The sequence below is a fragment of the Dama dama genome, chromosome 22 (assembly GCF_033118175.1).
Source record: "Dama dama isolate Ldn47 chromosome 22, ASM3311817v1, whole genome shotgun sequence".
Lineage (NCBI taxonomy): Eukaryota > Metazoa > Chordata > Mammalia > Artiodactyla > Cervidae > Dama > Dama dama.
In genome coordinates, this window is record NC_083702.1 from 58682832 (window position 1) to 58704994 (window position 22163).

At 41.1% G+C, this 22163-nt stretch overlaps 1 protein-coding gene and 1 long non-coding RNA gene across 3 annotated transcripts in view; one reads left to right on the forward strand and one right to left on the reverse strand.

Moving 5' to 3' along the window:
- NTN4 (netrin 4) overlaps positions 1-3041 on the forward strand; it is a 127431-nt gene extending 124390 nt beyond the window's left edge. The window contains exons 11-12 of one of the 2 annotated variants that reach the window (XR_009689819.1): positions 855-1006; positions 2744-3033. The gene's annotated coding sequence lies outside the window, so the exon portion shown is untranslated. Of the gene's footprint in view, positions 1-854 lie in introns of both variants that reach the window. The other variant, XM_061125613.1, reaches the window with a different exon arrangement.
- Positions 1-22163, reverse strand: part of LOC133044055 (uncharacterized) — a 131623-nt gene that overhangs the window by 63961 nt on the left and 45499 nt on the right. Inside the window, exon 2 of the long non-coding RNA XR_009689820.1 lies at positions 3291-3361. This is a non-coding gene — a long non-coding RNA (uncharacterized LOC133044055). The remainder of the gene's footprint in view (positions 1-3290; positions 3362-22163) is intronic.

Consider the following 22163-nt stretch of genomic DNA (forward strand, 5'->3'; position numbering starts at 1 on the left):
AATATGCACTGGGCCAAACAGATATTTCCAGAATTAAGATGCAAGTTCTGTTAAGAGACAGTTTTAGTGAATACTGAATACACCTCTAGTTTTTTAATGTGTGGTCACAGATGGGTGATTGTGTTCCAAAGTGTGATCATTAAATAATGAGTTAATTTATAAATCTAAAACTATCCAAGGTTTATTGGGGATGAGCAAATCATAGGGCATTTATCTGAATAAAGGGGAATGGCAGCCAGGCAAGGAACCTTGCTTCCCAGAAAGAAAAATAACCACTGTCAGCAAATTTTCACAATGTGAGCGAGCAAAATGGTCTGTCCAGAAACTCCCTGGACACTTCCTCCTCACCCAGGACACCACGGAGGATTTCAGACCTGGTGAATGAACAGTAAGAAAGATAATACATCAATAGCAATCAGTACTTTAGAGTTTGCTACAAAGAAGGCACTTCTCTCAGTGCTTTACACATGTTATTCTCATTTGACCCTCCTAGGCACCCTTAAAGGACATGCTATTATTATCTCCATTCCCAGACAAGGAAACTGAGGCACAGTGAGACTAAACTGTCCAAGGACACTCAGCCAATAATTGTGGAGCCTGGGTTTGAACCCAAGCATTCTAGCTGCCAGAGTTCATATTTCAACCACTAAAATGGGATCCTAGTATTCAGAGAGGAATTCATGTGAGATGATGCCAACAGCACCATTTTTTTCATTGGCTGGTTCTTTTATTTATTTATTGAAGTATAGTTGATTTACAAGGTTGTGTCAGTTTCTGATGTACAGCAAAGTGACTCAGTTATATATATATTAATACATATTTTTCATATTCTTTTTCATTATGATTTATTACAGGATGCTGAATATAGTCCCCTGTGGCAATACAATAGAACTTTGTTGTTATCCATTCTATACGTGAGAGTTTTCATCTGCTAGTCCCCAGACTTCAGCTCCGACCCTTCCTCACTCCACCCTCCTTGGCAACCACAAGTCTGCTTTCTATGTCTGTGAGTGTTTCTGTTCTGTAGATAAGGTCATTTGTGTGATATTTTAGATTCCACATGCTGTTTCTTTTGGATTGCAGTTGAAGGAAGAGCACTAAAGTTCAGCATTTCTCCCAGTTTTCCTTCTCTACCCTCCAAATTATAATGTATCCCATTATTTGTGAATACATAATTTTCTTTCTCATTATTACATTGCCATTAGCATAAAACTGTTTACCATTGTTTACACTAAGATGAAACAATGAGTCCATTTTTATCTTTGCTCTTTTCCTCTTGGTTTGATTTTCTGAGATCTATTTCGGTATAAGGTCCACTTTTGCATTTATCAGTAATGACCCTGAATAAGTTACTATGCAGTTTAACAGAATTTCAATTAGTTCTCTTGGCTTTAAATTTTGCTATGTAAGCAATTCTGCTTGCAAGATGAATGAGAAGGAATTACACCAGAGAGACAAGGAAACAGAAGAAAATAATGTAGGCACTATGTTGACCAAGGAGAGAGAGCAAAAGGTAAGAACAAGGGGTAAAGATACTAGAGAAAAAAAGGAAAGTGACAACTGGAAAAGAAACCAGGTGGTCTGTTCTAGTCAGAATATGCAAAATATTTCAAAGTAGAACATAATCAATTCTTCCATTGCTAGATACCATGATCTAGGTGAGATTGTTCCAAACATTTATTACAAAATATTCCATCCAACTCTTTCACTATTAGGTATGTTTGAGGAGTCAGAAAATCTAAAGAAGATACAGCAACAGAAAAACCTTAGGGAACAATAATTAGGAAACCAATTGGTTTTACCATATATTGCAATAGAATTTTGAAATTATCTTTTACAAAGTACATGGTCATCAAAATATTTAATACCTAAGTATTAGTCCTGCCTGAGTCTTTTCCAATAAATATACTCATCTTAATAATGATATCACTTTTACCCTTATTAAGTGCCAAATGCTGTGCTAAAGTATACAACTTAGCTCCTCGGACCTCAGTTAAAAATCTTGTGAAGTTGGTATTCTTATTAGGCAGAAACTGAGGGCTAGACGGTTGTTTGTCCAAGGTCACCAAACAAGCAAGCAGCTGAGGTGGGATGTGAACCCTGACCTACCTACCTTTAGAACCCATATTTTTAACCTCTATAATCTACTGAAACCTCCAATTCTCTGAAACCAATAATTCTCAAATAATGTGCATAAGAATCAACAGACATATTTGTTAAAATGCAGAGTCCCAGACCCCATCTCAGAACATCTATTTCAGAGACTCTGGGTGGGAACCGGGGAGAGACAATTAAATCTGTGTGGTGATTCAGATACAACTGCCCTAGACACTTTTACAGAATAGTCTCAACAAGGTCAGCATGATCATTAGTTCTGCTTCTACAAATGTTATGTCCCTCTGGTCATAAATCCACTTGGCCTTCATCATGAATATTATTTTATGAATAACCAAATCATTAGTCCTGTTATGGTTATCCAAGAACTAAGATTGTGAGAAGGGGGCGGCAGAGGATGAGATGGTTGGATGGCGTCACTGACTCAGTGGACATGAGTTTGCACAGATTCAGGGAGATCGTGAAGGACAGGGAAGCCTGGTGTGCTGCAGTCCAGGGGGTTGCACTAAACAACAAAGACAGTGGAAAGGGAGGTGAAAGCAGATTCCTCCAACTATCATGTACCCTACTTCTTAACCTGGCCTGAAACAGAGCTGTGAAGTATTTGAATTTGTCTTCGCTATCTTAGCTCCTTGGTCCATTTGGGCAACCTTCTCCCAAGCACGTATTGCCGTCATGCTGCTCAGGGTCTACATGAAGATGCTGCATGAAAGTCTGAACTCCCAGCTTTCCCTCCAGCCTTAACCAGTATACTGTACCTACCTGTCAAGGTGCTGCTCTTTACTGAGAGACTCATAAACGGATAAGGTAAAAGAAGCCATCGTGATGTGACACCTTCCCATTTTCTCACTCTCTTCTTTCTCCCGAACACAATGTTTTATTGACCCAAATAAACCATGCGTGTCTGCAGAAAACTTTTAATGGGTGATTCTTATCATGGGAATTTCAGGCACTGATGGCAGGCCAGTGGAGGAGATATTTTTGGTCAGTTGTGCTTTTCAATGCCTCATAAATCAGGCGGCTTAGGCAGCTTCCTGATTTCCCTTTAGGCAGCGCCAGTCCTATTCACACACTCAATTGTGAGTGTAAGCTACCCACTCAGAAGCTTAAGAAGTAAGGAGAAAGATAAAAAGCAGTGACATTGGGAAAGGAAAGCATTGAGAACCCCAACTTACCCTCTCTCAGAAATAAGGATTCATGCCACAAATAATAGTCTGCACAGACTTCACATTTTTCTTTCTCATTCCTGTAAATGAGAAGTAAAGTCTAGGATAACATTTTCCTTGATACACATGGGCAGAAAAATCGAGAAAATGTATACAATTTGTATCACAGCAAATAGAATTCCTTAACTTCAGTAATACTTGTTATATACACATACAAGCTCCAACCTCTTACACATAGAGACTTGGCCAGCAGTGACCTTAGTAACCTTGAGAACTTTTTATAATAATTGAGAATACACAACTGGATATTTTTATCAGTATTCTCTGCCTTTGATAATGTTGTACTAAGTAGTTTGAAGCAAAAACACAGTGAATACATTGTTCTAATGCAGTATTTTCAAGTATACTTAATTTGCATCCTCCAGAATTTTACAAGTTTCACCAAATGTCTCAGGAAAGAAAGCTAACTTTAGGAAAGATCCCTCCAAGTTTTTGCTTGACCCTAAATGTTATCGAACTAGGATTAGGTAAAAGCTATTTGAGAAATGGTGTTTTAAAGCCTCATATAGGCCACGGTTGATTTTTCAGGCTTCTGACTCAGTATCTTTACGAAATGTGCTTTCCATTTTTAAGTAGAAAAGAAAAATAACACTTATTAAAAAAAAAAGAAGAGTACGCATCCTGCAACATGAAGAGTAAGGCGGTAAAGAGGTGCCTGCTTTGTCTAGCCTCCCACCGAGTAGGTCATCCATTATGTAAATTCCTGACGGAAACAATGTGCTCTTTGGGAGGCAGGGGTAGAATCATCATTTTCAGAGTGTCAAACATCATCCCAATTTTCATCTCAATTGATCCTCAGAACAACGTCTTGAATACAGGTATTTCTAATGACCTTCCTATGCAGTGGGCATTGTTCTGGGTCCTGGGGATACAGTGGTCAATGAAACAAAATCCCTACTGTCATGGCGCTTACACTGTATTGGGAGAGGCCGTTCATAAGATACATATACTAAGCCCTACTCTATATCCACGCTGCAGGGATTATTTATGGAGCGCTCCCTGGCCCTAAATGATTCAAGAGGAATATTCTCTTTTCATCACTAAAGGGAAAATCCAATGCAATGAACCCTGTCATCTTGGTTGCATTGAACACTATTTTCTCCCAGATGAACTGAAAGCAATAAATGATTAAATTCTTCCGAGTGGAGAGCTGTTACAATTGGCTAATGGTCACAGAGCAGATATTTCTGAGTTACACGAAATGCCTGGGGGGTGGGGGCGGGAAGCAGCAGAGTTTGCCTCCCACCACCCGTTTCGGAACTGACTCTGTGCGGTGCTGGTTAACCTTCCTGTTGGCTTCAGAGATGCACAACAGCTCTGTGTGACACGTGCGTGAGAAACACAGGGACTGCAGGCGCCCAAGCCTTGGTGCGCTGGCTGGCTCTGCTCCCCACACAAGTTTACTGGGGTCTCATCAACTCCAGTCACGGGAGTTTGGGAAGATTCACTTGCCCCTGTGAGAAATAACAGTGATCATAATAGAAAAAGAAATACTAGGCATTCTTTCAAGCTGTTGGGAAGTTCCAGCACATTCCAGCTGCAAAAGAATTCACATTCCTCCACTTGCGTCAAAGCTTCAGCACCATCCTTGTGTGCTTTTACATTTAATAGACCAAAGTCTAGTCATTAACTCCATAGGTTCTCTCCCTGCTGTTTTTTATCATGAACCACAAGCTGATTCTATTAGGAGGTCAATCTGGGATTTGGTGAATTATCCTTAGGCTTTGGGCAATGACATTTCAGAGCTTTGAAGATTTTTTTAACATAAAGCATTGCTATCCCAGAGCACTAAGACATTGTTTGTGATCTGATTTTTGCAGAGTAGCTTTCCCTTAAGCTTTGGAAATCCACATCTATGACTACTTATGGCTTTTTAAAGAAGTCTTAACTCCTTTCAGGGTTCTCATCTTTGAAAGGTTACAACCTGAAGGTTCATATGTAGGGGACCCACTATATCTATTTTCTTCACATTATATCCCCTAGGCATACCAGAGTGCCTGGTATATAGCAGGTATTCAGAAAATATTTGTCAAATGAATAAATAGGTGATATCTCCCAAAACATATTCAACTATTCCCTTTTCTTTATATATTTAATTACTCAAAATTAATTGAACAGCAGTTACTAAAAGAAATAGCTTAACGGAGTGTTTAAGAACACAGAATGTAAACTCTGATTGCCTAGATTCAAATATTGGTTCTGTCGCTTCTCAGCTCTGTGGACCTGGGCCAACCAACTAACCTTTCTGTATTTTATGTTCCCAATCTGTAAAATGGGGCAAGTAATGGCCCAACCTCACAGGACTTTTGTAAGGAAGAAGTGAATTAACATAGGTGAAGTTCTTAGAACAGCACTTGGGGATTCCCCTGGTGGTCCAGTGGTTAAGAATCTATGTTCCCAATACATCAGTCATGGGTTAAATTCCTGGCCAGGGAACTAAGATCCTGCATGTCAAGTGATGCAGCCAATAAACAAATAAATAAAACAGCACCTGGCATATAATAAACAGTAGGTGTTTGCTATGATGAAGATGATGATGATGTTCGAAGCTTCAGGGCACCAGGGGTACATTAGTGAAAAAGTCAGATAGGTCCCTGTGTACATATAACTTACATTCTAGTGAGAGAAACAAACAATAAACTTATAAACCAGTCAGTGAAACAATTTCAAATAGTTTTAAACACTATGAAGGAAATGACACTTTTCTGGTGTTGAGAAATGAATGTGTGTGTGTGTGCTAAGTCGCTTCACTTGTGTCCAGCTCTGTGCGATCCTATGGACCGTAGCCCACCAGGCTCCTCTGTCCGTGGGATTCTCCAGGCAAGAGTACTGGAGTGAGTTGCCATGCCCTCTTCCAGGGGTCTTCCAGACGCAAGGATGGAACCTGTGTCTCTTACATCTCCTGCATTGGCGGGCAGGTTCTTTATCACTAGTGCCACTTGCGAAATGAGCACTGAGGTGGGATTTAGAATGTTTACTAAGGAGAGATCAGCCTCTGTGGAAGGGAGGAGATGGAAACAGAAGAAGTCAGAGGAGGAGCTGCGCAGCAAAGCAGGCCCGACCGTAGCCCCAGCCCACGCCATGAGGACAGCTGGAGCAGAGTGAACTTCAGGCTGTCCTGAGTGGGGCTGAGGTACACAGGCTTTCAGATACCTCTGTGGATGTGGGCTACCCTAGGAAGGGGCGTGACCGTGGTCTCTGCAGCTGAAGGAGTTCCTAAAGGGGCTGCCAGCTGAAGACTGCGTGCGGCCACGGAAGACAGATAGGACAGCACACCGTGTGCATTCCACCCAGAAGACATGACGGAGGGGACGGGCCACTGCCTGGAAACGTGGGCATGGAAGGCCTTGTCGAGGAGGTGACATTTAAGCTGGTAACTCTACAGTGAGGAAGTGGTGGCCATAAAAGAGAGAGGAGAAAGCATTCTTATTAAAGGAAATAGTCAGAACAGTGTCCCCCAGGACAGAACAAGTTGGGAGTGTTCAAAGTTCAAACAGCCAGTCAGGGTGGAGAGTGATATAAAATGAGATCTGAAGAGGCAGGCAGGGGCCAGAGCATGACCTTGGAAGAGTTTGGATTTTATTCTAGATAATGATGAGGAGCAATTGGACAGAGGCAGGATCTGTTTTACTTTTTAAAAAGATCCCTCTGGCTGGTATTTTGGGAATAGATTAAAGAAAGAATACAAGTGAAGACAGAAAGACCAATTAAAAGGTTATTGAAGTTTTCCTAACAAGTGCTGGTATGTTGTGGAGAAGGCAATGGCAACCCACTCCAGTACTCTTGCCTGGAAAATCCCATGGACGGAGGAGCCTGGTGGACTGCAGTCCATGGGGTTGCTAAGAGTTGGACACGATTGACCAACTTCACTTTCACTTTTCACTTTCATGCATTGGAGAAGGAAATGGCAACCCATTCCAGTACTCTTGCGTGGAAAATCCCAGGGACAGAGGAGCCTGGTGGGCTGCTGTCTAGGGGATCGCACAGAGTTGGACATGACTGAAGCGACTTAGCAGCAGCAGCAGCAGCAGCTGGTATGTTGATGAACTTGAGAAAAGTGGCTGTATTTACATGTAGTACTCTGCAGGAAACCCCACAGGATTGTTAAAGGATTAAATGTGGAAAGTGAAAAAGAGACTCAAGAATGACTCCTAGGTTTTTTGGCCTGAACGACTGGAAGAATGGTGGTATCCACTGAGATGGTAAAAGGCAGATTTAGGGTTGAAACTAAAGAGTCTACTTTGGATTTTTTCATTTGAGATGCCCACTAGACACAGTGGAGATGTTAAGTAGTCAGTTGGATGTACAAGTCTAGAGCACAAAAGAAGAGACACCAAAGGCTAAAGATTTATGTTTGGAAAGGTAAACAAATGCTGCTATTGCCACATGTGTGTGTTTACTCAGTCGTGACCGACTCTCTGCAGCTCCACGGCCTATAGCCCCATGAGTCTTCTTTACCCATGGAATTTTCCAGGCAAGAATACTGGACTGGGTTCCTTCTCAAGGTAACCTTCTCTTCCTGACCCAGGGATCAAACTCACGTCTCTTGCGTCTCCTGTGTTGGCAGGAGGATTCTTCACCACTAGTACTACCTGGGAAGCTATTGGCACATGACAATTCCCAATACTCAGTGGCATAAAACAACAATAATGTATTTTTGCTCACATCTGTAAATTGTCTGTGGTTTAATCTAAGCATCTCTGCTGTTATCTGCAGGTCCGTGAGTCAGACAGGTAGCTATACTCTATGTCTCTCATCCTCCTAGGACCAGCAGGCCAGCCAAGCAAAGATAGCGGCAGAGACTCAAGAGAACAAGAAGAAACATGTGAGGCCTTGAGAAAGGCCCAGGAAATAAAAACAGAATGAGAAAAAATATCTGCACTCCCATGTTTACTATATTCACAGCAGCCAAGATGCAGAAAAACCTAAATGTCCATCAGTGGATGAATGGATACAGAAGATATGATATGTACATATATATTTAATATTCTATTATAAATATTGAAATCTTATTCAGCCATGAGAAAGAAGGAACTTGCACAACACAGATGGACCTTGAGCGCATTAGGCTTAGTGAGATAATCCAAAGACATTTTATATCATCTGTGTAATATAAAAAAGCCAAACTCATAAAAATAGACAGTAGAATGGTGGGTAGGCCAGGCTCACAATTTTAGGCTGCAGTTCAGACATCCCCCAGCCCCTGCTGCTTTCCTTCCCTAAGCCCAACCCTGTCTGTCCTCCCAGACACCTCACCACACATGGAAAGCTCATGGAGTTCCGAACATGGTGATGGCCTTCATCTTGCCAGCACAGGCTCTTGTCTTTCTCTTCTAGTCCTCCTCACCTCAGGCTTGACATATTAAGGATTTCCACCTTGCGCAAATGCTTACCTTACTTCAAGTCTCACTTATCTGTCCTAGGGACTCTTAGCAGAGGGTTGAGGTGGGAAGGGAGTGTGAGCAAGTAATGATCTTGAAGAGCAGCCATTCTGTCTTCTACATGGCTTAATCTGCAGCATTTTCCAAGAAGCCTAAAAGGCACCAACAAATATCTCACATAATGAAATATTATTATTTGTATTACACAGTAGTTTGGCTTGGAGAACTTTTCCTACAGTCTCATGCCAGGAATTCCAATGAACAGGTGCTTTTTTCCTGGAACAGAAGGATTACTTGAAATGAGCTATAGTTTAAAATAAGTCATTATTGGATATATGCTAGGATTTTCCTTGTTGGTTTTCTGAGGCCATCATGTTTTTCTAAACTCACATCTTCAGGTGCTATGCATGGTATTTTCCTCTTGCCTGGCAGCTAAATATTCTTTCATTGACTGGTGCTAGTGAGGTATGGAGAAAATCATAAAACTGGAGATTAGGAAGTAATGACATCAGTGTTCAAATCACAAAAGACAATATGGAAACAAATACCGTAGTCCTTTGGTATGTGCAGGGACTAGTTATAGGAAACCCCCTCCCACTCCAGATACCCAAATCCACAGATGCTCAAAGTGGCATGGTGTTTGCACAAAATCTATGGATATCTTCCCATCCTCCTGTGTATTTTAAATCATCTCTAGATTACTTGTACACCTAATACAAAGTAAATGCTACGTAAATTGTTGTAAATACAATGTAAATGCTATGTAGACAGTTGCCAGTTTACAGCAAATACAAGTTTTACATTTTGAAACTTATTTTTCTAACACTTTTGATCCTCGGTTGAACCTACAGACACCAAACCACAGACAGGCAGGGCCCACTGTATTCTGCTTTAACTCTGGCTTGCGGTGGTAACAAAGCCCTGAATCTGGCAAGGCTGGAAACTGCTAACTCTGCTTGGTCAGTGTCATTTAGTGAAAATTTATTTCCCTGAACCCAGCAGTACTTCATCTGGCCGTGGTGCTAACTGGGAAATTTCCAGTGACCCATGAAACTCCCTCAGATTTCACCACTCCTGGGTTCTAGTTACATCTCGCTGCCACAAAATCATTTTGTGGTCTCTGCCTCTTCCTTCGTTCTTTGCCCTGCAAATAAGGTGTAGTAACTATGCTGCCCTCCTGATGACAGAGCCACTCAGAGCTGCCTGTTATCACATTATTTCAGGCATCTTCAGAAGCAGCTTTAACTCTGGTCTCTGCTCTAAGACTATTTCATTATTTGATTTACTTCAGAGTTTGTCATACCCAGACTGAATTACTTTTGTCTGGTGGGGACCAGAGTCTCTTTGTCTCAGGCTCCTTGTTACTCCCTTCAGCCATGGCTCCCCCTAGTGGCAAAATTCCTGCACACGCTGATGCCCCTTGTTGCCTCAGGAGTTGGTTACACTTTCTTTTTTGTTTGTTTTTGACTGCATCCCTGCAGCATATGGGACCTTAGTTCTCCAACCAGGGATCCGACCGCCAGGGAAGCTCCGGTTACACCTCTTAAAGGGACCCTGCAATACTTTTGTCAAAGAGTGGCTCAGAGCAGTCTCTCCACTGAATATATATATTGGTTGCATAGCTCATGTCTCCTAGTTCATCCCCCAAAGCCTTTCTGAATCAAACTTGCATTCGGCCCTAAAAAAATTAAGAGTAGGGAAGCTAAGGGAACACACCGCAGTCACACTCAAGACTGCCTCTTGAGTACCATTTGAGTCTCTGAAGCAGGGCATGGACCCGCCGACTGTCTTTTCGCCCCCGTCTTTGAGTGTAGTTTTGACCCTTCCTCCACGACTACCAGCACGTCTACCACTCCCAGGTGAAACAGGGACACCTGAGCAAAACAAGCCTTGAGTGTTTCTCAGTTCCCCCACACAGACCCACAACAGCCTAGGTTATACTAGGAAAGGAGACGAGTCTCTGACTAGAGCCTGTGTCAGGGTCAAGTCACCTCAAGTACTTGTTGAGAACCTTCTTTATGCCCAGCACCAAGCAGTTCTTGGCACCCAGTTATTGTCGCTAGTCCCAGCAGTTTTCCCTGAAAGCGTCATTATGTCACATGCTTTTCACAGCCCTCACTGCCCTCCAGGCTCTATGGCGCAATCCTGGGTGACTGTGACTGGAGCAAGCCTGGGCTGCAGGCGGGCCGCAGACAGACTCAAGTGCAGCTGAGCTCTCCAGCCCTCCTCTACCCTCCAAAAGGCTCCGAGGAAACAGCACCTCCGCGCTACGGCCATTATTTAGCACTTCCCTCCTTCGCTTCATTACCTCATATCTGTTACTCAGACTGTAAACACAGACCAAGTGCCAAGACAGAGATAAAGTCACCAGGAAACCCAGCTGCATGTGCCGGGCCCACCTTTGTGCTTTTGGACGTTTGCTCTCTTTGTTTAGAGATGACAGGAAAATGGGGCCACGTTGCTCAGCGCTCATTTGCTTCCTGCTCTGTTAGGTATCAAATCCCAGAAACTTGTGCAGACTCAGTGCCCCTTACTCTGGCCAGCTGGCTAGAACACTAGCCCCCAGCTTTATGCCCAAGAGAGTTTCCTCCTCTCCTCTCCTCTTTTTACTTCTCCTCTTCCCAAGATCCTGTGAGCCAAACACCATAATGTAACAAACAAGACATGTATGTTGCAGAGACTTCTCTTCTCTATGGTTCCACTCATAGGAAAAAATAAATAAGAAAGAACTGTTAATTATCTTAACCTCCACATAACTTGTAGGACAAAAAGATTCCTGTCAAATAACCCTCCCTTAATAAATTCCCTTCGCCATTGTAAACTAAGGCATGAACTTTAAGCATTAATACCCAGACAATAAAGCATTTGTGTGTTATTTAATTAGCTTATTTTTTTGTTAATGTACATTCCTGTGGTTACACTACTTTCCACTCAAACTTGAAAAAAAAATATACTATCTGGGATTAAAGCTTTTTTTTAACTGATGCATCCATACTTCTACTCCATTTTTAAATTATTTTATTGCCTCCTAGCCAGGGTCATTTAATGTTTTGAGGTTATCTCATAACAATGGGTAATTTATTAAGTCCTGGAAACTTGTACAACAATAAGTCTTTGTGCAGTTTTTGCATGCTGGAGATTTTTGGTTAAAAATAAGACTGACAGATCCGGCAGAGACCACTGTCATTTTTGCACCATCTAATCCCCCTTATGAAGTGATCTTTATCAAAATGGGAAGTGATCATCTGGCAATATAAACAACCCTGGAAAAGCCAATTCCATAAATCAGAGGGGTTATTCCATGTCATCTACATGCTCAAACAAGAGGGAGAGCACATGGGCTTTAGTAAATCCTCAGTTTCCAGCCAAGGGCCTTTCAGAGCTCTTGGCTGCCTGATCAGATGTCTAGGTCTATGAAAGAAAGTGTTTGGAGCTAAAGGAGGACCGTCTGATATGCTATAAAGAGAAGGTTTGGACTGTACAACTTGCTCAGTATTCTACATGAGTATCTAATAATCATGTAATTGATAATTATTATCTCATCTTTTACCTTATTGTCTCATTTAAAGAAGTAAGACTAGAAAGAGTTGAGAAGTGTCCTCACAGGCAGCTGGGAAATGATGGATCTGGAACGATCATCTTCCCACAACGTCCACATCATAAAACAATGTCAGCAGGTGCTGCGGGTCTCTATCAGTGACCCATGTTAGTCCCACATGTCACCTGGTGGCTGATGACTCAGCTCACAGTGCTGAGGAGGCCCACAGTCACTAAGTTGTAGCCAATATTGCTGAGAAACTACTGTGTGCCAGGCACTGCCCTAGGTATAAGAGAGACAGCAGTGAATCAACAGACCAAGTCCCTGTCCTCGCTGGGTTTACATTCTAATAAGGGGAAACAGGGCTTCCCAGCAGTTAAGAATCTGTCTATAATGATAGAGAGGCAGGAGCCTCAGGTTTGATCCCTGGGTTGGGAAGATCCCCTGGAGGAGGGCATGGCAATCCACTCCAGTATTCTTGACAGGAGAATCCCGTGGATAGAGGAGCCTGCCAGGTCCATGGAGTCAAAAAGAGTTGGACATGACTGAAGTGACTGAATATGCAAGGGGAAACAGACAACTAAGTACATAATGATGTCAAGTAGGGATAAGCACTATGAAGAAAAATAAAAAAGGTTAAGGAGGAAAAGAGAAAACTTCGGTGGGGGGGTTGCTATTCAATTTAGATGGCCAGGGAAGTCCTCTCTCATAAGAAGACATCTGAGCAAAGACTGAAGGAACTCAGGGGAGGGAGAAGAAAGTGAACCATGTGATGTCCATGGAAAGAGCACTCCAGGCAGAAGGAACACCAAGTGAAGGGCCTTGTACAAAAGGATATTCTGTACATTTCAGGAAAAACACTGAAGTTGCCAATAGTGGCTACAGCAGAGTAAGCAAAGGCAAGAGTGCAAAGAGATGAGGTGGAATTGGGTGGCAGGGGGGAAGATGACTAAGATCCTTGTAGATTCTGAAAGTGTTCTGAATTTCACTATGGGAGATGGAAATTCTTTGGGGGGTTTTCAACTGAGGAATGATGTACTCTGGATTATGTTTTAGGAGAATCACAATTAATTAACCTACTGACTTGGCTTCCTCTAGTCAACAAGGCCTCAAACTACACATAGAATGAGAGGTAGGGTGGTAGTGCAAAGAACATGGGCTTTGGAACGAGGTAGTTCTGGGTCCAAACCTTAGGCTCAATCGTCTGTTACTTTATTAACCCTACGCTAGTTATTTAAGCTCTCTGAAGTGCAGTTTCCTCAACTGTAAAAGGAGAATAACATAATCTACTACAGAGCAATTAATTAAATGAGATATTTATAAAGCACTTGAAATATAGTGGTTAGCTCTGGAAAAAAAATCAGCCAGTGTAGTTATTTAATTTAGTGACTAAATTTTGGATTATTTTATCATTAGTACAAATAATACAGGTAAGACCCAGATTGAATAATATTTCTTATCTGCTTCTAGAATAATAACAATAACAAATTAATAGATGGAAAAATAAAGGAATTGCTCTTTCTCCATCAAAAAAAAAAACCAACTTTCTATTTTGGGAAATTTCCAAACATATACAAAATTAAAGCAACTAATCTAATGAATCTCCATTTACACAGTATCAATAATTAGCATTTATTCAATCTTATTTCACCTTATTTTTCTAGATTGTTTTATTTACTTTCTAAATTGTTTTATTTATTTTCTTATTTTTCCAGAATGTTTTAAAGCTAATCCAAATATATTATCATCTCAACTATAACTACTTCAGTTTGTATCCCTAACAGAAAAGAACTTCTTTTTAACATAACTTCAATATAATGATCATATCTAACAAAACTAGCAATCATTTCTTTCTTAAAACAATTGTTGCTTAATATCATCTAGTACGCATTCTATGATCAAATTTCCCAGCTGTGTCAAAAGTATCATTTTTACAATTTGTTTTGGTCAAATCAGGATCTAAACCAGGCCCATAGATTTTGGTTGACTGATAGGGCCCTCAAGAGAGTAAACTGACACTAGCAAATCTTGTATAGATAATGTCATTTAACATGGTGAGGAAATGACCAAGAGCAGACTTAGACTCTTTAACATGGACATAAAGAACTATTGTGGAAATGTACCATATTACCTGAGTGCTTCCTTGCAGTCCTAGAATCCTCTGAAACCCATCAATAGATATGTATTCAGAGGATCACCATGGGATAATGACCAACAGAATTTCTGTTTTACATTAAAGAGCAATCAGAAGTTTTCCTTGTTGGGAAGAAATGACAAGATTACTTCCTGTCCTAGTCGAAAAGAGAACAGGTCAGTTATTACCATAGAAGGCCTATATTGCCCTTAGAACTTATGGTCCAACTGGGTTGGCTTAGCTAAATTCAATCCTGAAATCACAGCTAGAGCTAGTTGACTTTCACTAGTTCTTTCAAGTAATTCTCTAGAACAACACCCAAAAGAATTAAAGGGGTGCTGAAAAATTCTGACGGGGCATAAGTGGTTTTTTCAGCTGGGAGAAAAGAAAACCAGGTAAAGGTAGCCACTATTGATTCCATATCATGTTATGGAAGTTTTGCCAAAGGCTTATTTGTGGAAATAACTACCGAGAAGCTCAACTGTCAAGAACTTGTCCAGGAACTAACTTCTAGAAGGAAGTAAAAAACTTAAATTTAGATATTGGTTCCCATACACTTTAACCATCAAGTACAAACTTCCTTTATAGACCTTAATTAAAGGCCAGAATTAGAAATGAAGTATTTGTACTTGTGACAAATTATTTTGGACTTGAGGATCCTTTGAAATGTCCATGTGAGTCAACACAGGGTGGGAGTTGGAAAAAGAAAGCATGATCTCCCACTCATAGCTAATTTTGGCTCTGGTAATCAGGGAAACACAAGAGGCAGCCAAGTATAGACTGGCAGCTCCAACTAGCTTGTTTTGTTATTTTGTCTTTCACTCAATAGTCAACCTTCCTTCAACATTCATTGGAGTGTGACCTAGCCCTAGGCCCACTGTTTTCTGAGTGTAATAATTCTTCATCAAAACATGAAGCCGGGAGTCTGGTTTGACACTGACATTCACTCTTAATTGAGATGAATAACTCAGAGATTATTGTTGCCAAACAAATCAGAGAAGGAAAGCAGTGGTCTATAGGACACAAGGCAGAACAGTGGAGAGAAAACAGAAAGACAGGAGAAGAAAATAGACAGGAGAAAGAAAGAACATTTCTAAAAAAAATATACCCCAAACATCTGATGAAAAGGATAACAGAAGATTGGGGGGTGAGGGGGTGTGGTGTGGGAAAAGAAAGTGATAACTTTGGATTCAAAGATGCTATTAAAGTTGGCACATATAGGATTGTGGAAGGGGAACGTCAAGTCTCTTTTGTGCTGGCCTGGCTGTGGGGAAGAGCAGGAGAGGTCAAGCACAGCCCACTGTGAGGTTCATCAGTAATAACAAAAAGAAGACAAGTGGGGCTCTGTCTTGGACAAGGCCTTCCCTGCAGGAAAAACCTGAGCTGTCCTACCAGGCCTTGGTCTGTGAGGTGTGAGAGAGACATACCTGGCCTACCCAAACTACATATGCTTTTTATATTACTAACCAGAATTGATAGAAAGCAGAAAAATTTTAAAGTCTTTAAATTTAAATGGGAGGAACTTTGGTTAGATTTAATTAAGACTTTCTAACAAGTTGCTTTAAAAGGAAAAAAAAAAAATTAAAAGCTGGCATCTAATAAGGGCTGTTCCTTGGAAGAAAGCATAATGTATATTGATGCTGTTTCTTCCAGCTAGGATCAATAAGACGGATGGGAAGATACCGGGAGACAGATTTCAATTCGATACAAATAATAACTTTTTAAAATAGACTTTTATGGCCCAATCATGAAACATGCCACCCCTTCAAAAAGATGAGATCTATGATACTGGAAATAGTCAATATTGGATGACTTCCCATCAGTAAAATTGAATGCAAGTGGTCTCCAACGTTTGTAAGTATAAGGTCCCCTTTGAAATCATCAAGTTAGTATTTGAACTCCTGGTATTAAGAAACTGTGGTGACTAATGCCACAGAATTATCCAGTTAAAAATGGTTAAAATGGTAAATTTAATGTTATGAGTAGTTTACTACAATAAAAAAATCAGGATGACAAAATATGAATTTAGTGATGCTTTTAAACAACAAAATTCTGTAAAGCAATTATCCTTCAATAAAAAAATTTAAAAAAACTAAAAAAAAATTTGTATTTTTATGGCATTTACATATGTTAGGAAAACCATGTTCATTATTTCCTATAGTTGTTTATTTGTTTCTGGAATATATCCCAGGTACCAAGGCAGGCACTGAAGGTACAGAAGTGAGTGAAAAACCAATATGGCACCTGATTTCATAAAGCACATGCATATGTATATATATGTATATATATGTATATGCATATGCATACATGTGAATATATATGCATATATGTATATGCATATAAAATGCATATACATTTTTAAAAAATTACTTCATTTTTAATTGAAGAATAGTTGCTTTACAATATTGTGTTGGTTTCTGCCATACATCAGCATGAAGCAGTCATAGGTATACATTTGTCCCTTTCCCTCTTCAACCTTCCTCCTATCTCCCACCCCATCCCAAGACTTGTTATTTATGATCCACACACAGGGCTGTGTCACATGCTGCTTAGAGAACCCTGTCTCTAATTCCCCACTGTCACGTGTTGAGAACTACTGATATAAAGCAATCTCCTCCTCCTTTAACCATCAAATCTCTACTGTATGCATTGTAAACAAAAACACAGGTCAGCAATAACACATGGCTACAGATAATAATATGTTAAAGTGTGAAAAGTTCATCCCATGCTAACTTGGAAACAAGAAGACACATTTAGGATCTTTTTCATGGTAATCCAATATGCCTTTGACAGGAATATGAAGGTGATTGATACATGTTGATTTGTTATTCTAAGTTTGGACTTTCGTTGCTATAGTACGTAAGAGAAAAAAGAAAAGCACACTTTTTTAAGTTCCTAAGAAGGATTATTTAGGGACATCTACAATAGGATCTTGAACAACTAGTTTAAAATAAAGAGGTTTTGCTTTAACATCACACTCAATTTGGGGGTTGTAAAAGAACAGTCAGATAGTTAACAATTTACCTGATACCTTGGGTGCCTGCCAAGTACTTGCTGATTTCATTCTAAAATGTGTCCTGCCAGGGGCTACAAATGAGAGGGATTCCTCTGGTGACACAAGGTTTTTTAGGAGAGGAGTTAGAGGAGAAGGGGAGTTTTAAAATTCAGTTATACACTTCAACAACGGAGAGCCCCTGAATAATCAGATTTTCTTTCTTCACTTGGCCCCCAACTGAGCGGGTTGCAATCCTTTCCTAACTGGAGCGCTGCAGGGGGTGTGACAAGTGAGGACATTACTAGAGATTTGCATTTAAAGAATTAATAAAAATTCCTCATTTGCCTGAAAGCCCCATGAAGTTTATAACCTTGACGCTTTATAACCCCCTGCACTGGTTTCTCTCCTGGTATTGCCAAACAAATCAACATAAATCTGTATTTTAAAGAATGCAATTAGTAATGTGCTACTGGGCCGCATACTGGAACGATGCAGTTCCCTGGCCACAAGTTCACAAAAGGGAAACAAACAATACAGCACAATGAGAAGCATTCCCTGGGCTATATTAACCTTTAGGTCACCCATACTAATGACAGCTATCCCATGTGAGCATTTTTTACTGTGAGCAAACAGTCTATTGAGGACAAAGAGGTCAAAACTGCTTTTCTTTAGGGCTGACAGAGAACTTCTTGTCACTTGTTCTTGCCTGGAAATTGATATGATCAGGGCTTCCTGGGGCTGATTTTCAAAGTTTAGCTTGCAAATCTACCTTAGGGTTCTCTGTGATCAATTCCTATAGCAGTACCTGAGCCCAGTCTGCCTCTGTGGTCCTGCACCCTACTTGGGGCAACACAGAAGGAGGTCATTAGGGCTGTTGCAAGACCACAAGACTCCTGAGAATGGATCTGGCAGGAGAAAGTGGTATCAACACCCTGCCATGCAGGAGGAGCAGTGGGAAGAGGGTACCTAACGCAAAATTCAAGAATGAGTCCTGAGCCAGGGGAGAGAGAGGAACCTGGCCCCCAGCGTGGCACTGAAGAAGAGAGAGAACACGGGGCATCGGTTAGGACCCCACAGGCCTCCCTCTCTTATGTAACCTTAGAAAAGGAATTTCTTAAAAGATGAGTGGAAATCTCAGATTAGTCAGGCCACTGACGGCTTTGGGAGAGATCCAGGCGCCCTCTAGAGGCGATACTGCGGTTTCTAGTCACTACGCGGCCTAAGGATATTTGGGAAGGGGTCAGGGCTTCTCCCAGCTCCAGTATTCTTGCCTGGAGAATCCCATGGGCAGAGGAGCCTGGCTAGCTACAGTCCATGGGGTCGCAAGAGTTGGACACAGGTCCAAGAGTTGGACACGGCTTAGTGACTAAACCACCACCACCACCAGGGCTTCTCCGGGCTTCCTCCATTGGCTCAGCGGTAAAGAATGCACCTGCAATGCAGGAGACGCGGGTTCGATCCCTGGATCGGGAAGATCCCCTGGAGGAGGAAACGGCAACCCGCTCCAGTATTCTTGCATGGAGAATTCCGTGAACAGAGGAGCCTGGCGGACTACAGTCCATAGGTCGCATAGAGTTGACAAGGCTGAGAGACTGTGCACGCGCACGCGCACACACACACACACACACGATAGTTACACACACACACACACACACACACGATACGCACACACACATGATAGTTACCAAACACACAAACTGGAGGAAGTCCCCAAGAACAGCAGTGCCATTGGGAGCTTCCAAGGAAGCCCAGCTGATAAGAACGGCTCCGGAGAGCAGCAGTGTCGATGTCTTCTCTTCCTGTTTGCCACCCTTAAGAGCAACTGAAGTCAACCTTTCCTGGCTATATATATATATATATATATATATATATATATATATATATATATATATATATATATATCTGGGGGTGGAATATCGGGGAGAAAGGGTGGCCTTTCCTTCTTTTGGAAACCACTCTATAATTTTGAGCCCTTTTATCTAAATTAGCTAGATCCTTGACTCCAAATTACTTCCTCTTATTTCTTCTCCTGAGAAACCCTTGCAAACCGACCTTGCCACCTCCGCAGCAGCCTGAGTAAGGCTGCTGCCTATCACGATGTCCCTGGTGAGGTCGTTACTTTATTAAGCATAGTTTCCTCAGCTCGGTCACCACCACTGCTCCCACTTCTCTGGCCCTAGAGATGTGGCATCATTCTCCTCTTTGCCACATCTCTTCAAGCATGCAACAGGCCTTTCTAATAATTCATCACGGCAGACTATACCATAATAAGGCTTCAACGAAGGATCAAAAGTAACAAACTAGAAGAGACCCTAAGATTATCTGATAAACTCTGAACTACATGCATTAGAATTATCTGAAGTGTTTGTTAACAAACAAGGTTAAGGGCCCCACTTTGCCCTTAGTTAGAATTTCTGGAAGTGGGACTCAGATATGATAATAATCTCCTCAGAAGGTATACATGCACACCAATATTTGAATCACTGGCATGGGAAGTAATTTACAACTGCTATAAGATGTGACTTCTTACATATATATGGAATTTAAAAAGATGGTAACAATAACCCTATATGCAAAACAGAAAAAGAGACACAGAAGTACAGAACAGACTTTTGAACTCTGTGGGAGAAGGTGAGGGTGGGATGTCTCGAAAGAACAGCATGTATATTATCTATGGTGAAACTGATCACCAGCCCAGGTGGGATGCATGAGACAAGTGCTCGGGCCTGGTACACTGGGAAGACCCAGAGGGATCGGGTGGAGAGGGAGGTGGGAGGGGGGATCGGGATGGGGAATACGTGTAAATCTATGGCTGATTCATATCAATGTATGACAAAACCCACTGAAAAAAAAAATAAATAAATAAAGGAGAAAAAAAAAAAAAGAAAAACATAAAAAAAAAAAAAGATGTGACTTCTTTCAGAGCCCAGAAGATCAGCAGCCAATATGAGGAACCCTCAGGGCACATCCATGTCTAATTTTCAACCTGCATTCATGTGGTAGACATTGGCTCAGCCTGACCACTAATAGTGTACTGGAATGTCCATGTAGCAAAACCCAGGCAAAATGCCAAAAAGTCCAGTGAGAGAAAAGAGTTCTCTCATCTGGTCTAAGGCTCACCCAAATTCTATTTTATTTTCTGTCCCAGGAAGTGCTTCTTTCAAGATGAAAAATTTCCACTGTCATCATAAAAACCACCATCCAAAACCCACCAAGGCATGGTCTTACTCTGAGAGTCTCAAAGATAATCACTTCAATATACTTCCAGAAGCCCGGGGTCATTCCTTCTTCAAATAACACCAGAACTCAGGCATTAACAGTCCAAGCTGACTTCACCAAGTCCAGTACAGCTCTTTTTACAGTCTCTCCTCTGTTCTAAGATAAAGATAGTGCCTATATCCCTTTCCTGGAGTTCTCTTGGTCCTGGCTTGGACCATGTGATTAATCTTGCTTAACTAGAACACAACAGATCTCCCCAAGAAAAAGAGGTTACAGACAGAGGAGTCTTGCTCTATATCTAGAAAAGAGACTTTTCAAATTCTTTGATTCTAAAATGCTACCGATTCTCAGACAGCATAATGCAGGTTTTATCAGTTACTTGCATACTCTCATAAATATTTAAATTTATATTTAATGTCACTTAAAATAATTTCAAGATTACACTTTAATGTAGCATTGAAAATCTGTATAGTAAAAAGGGCATGAAAATGGAACAATGTTTTAAATGTACACAAAAATGTTTTACTCATTGACAAATAGTATATATTTATCCATATAATTATACTACTTTATTATATGATATTACAAAAGCCTGAGACTTTTTTAATTTATAAACTTCCAAGTCACTTCTTACAGACAGTATGATATGTGACACCAAACACTGACCTCCACAGCTGTGAGGTGGCAGAACTCAAAGTTTCAGTCAGACCCCTGACTCCTAAGTCTACCCTTTTTTTGCTATGTCATGAACTATCATGAACCCCTCTTGAACTATCAGTGGTCAGAACTGCAGTTCCTGCCCTGGTTTCTCCTTTTCCTTGTATTTTACCCTTGTCCTGTCTGGATCATTCATTTTCTACGATACAGTGATGCTAGAAGTGTGGCGTCCATTATACCTGCTCCTGGAGGCCAAATAGTCTTTCTGGATACATATCTGCCCCTTATGTGTAAGTTTTAATTTTCCCAGTTATCTAAAGACAGTGGTTGCCAAATTCTGTTTTGACAACTCAACTCTATCAGTTTGAGCACAAGTTCCACTGTATGCACGTTTGTCTGTGCTCAGTCACTCAGTGGTGTCCGACTCTTTGTGACCCCACGGACTGTGGCCCACCAGGCTCCTCTGTCTACGGGATTTTTTAGGCAACAATACTGGAGTGGGTTGCCACATCCTCTTTGAGGAGATCTTCCTGATCCAGGGATCAAACCCGTGTCTCCTGTGTCTCCTGCATTGGTAGGCAGATTCTTAACCACTGAGCCACCTGAGTTACAAATCATATTATATAATACATACTCCTGTATCATGTATTTCATAAAGCATGAAAAATGTACAATGTTTTAAATGAGATTTTAAAAATAACGGCATTTCTAATATTTTTCCAACATCCCTACTTTGGAGACTATATAACTTTAAGAAACTCTTACTAGGTCTGATGGCCAGAGCCCACAGTCACATTTTAAAATGATAAAGCTTTAAGACAGTAGCTCCTAGCCTGACAGAGTTGGAAACTTTTTTAAAAGATAGAATCTCAAGCCCCCTCCCGCCAAAGGTTCTGAG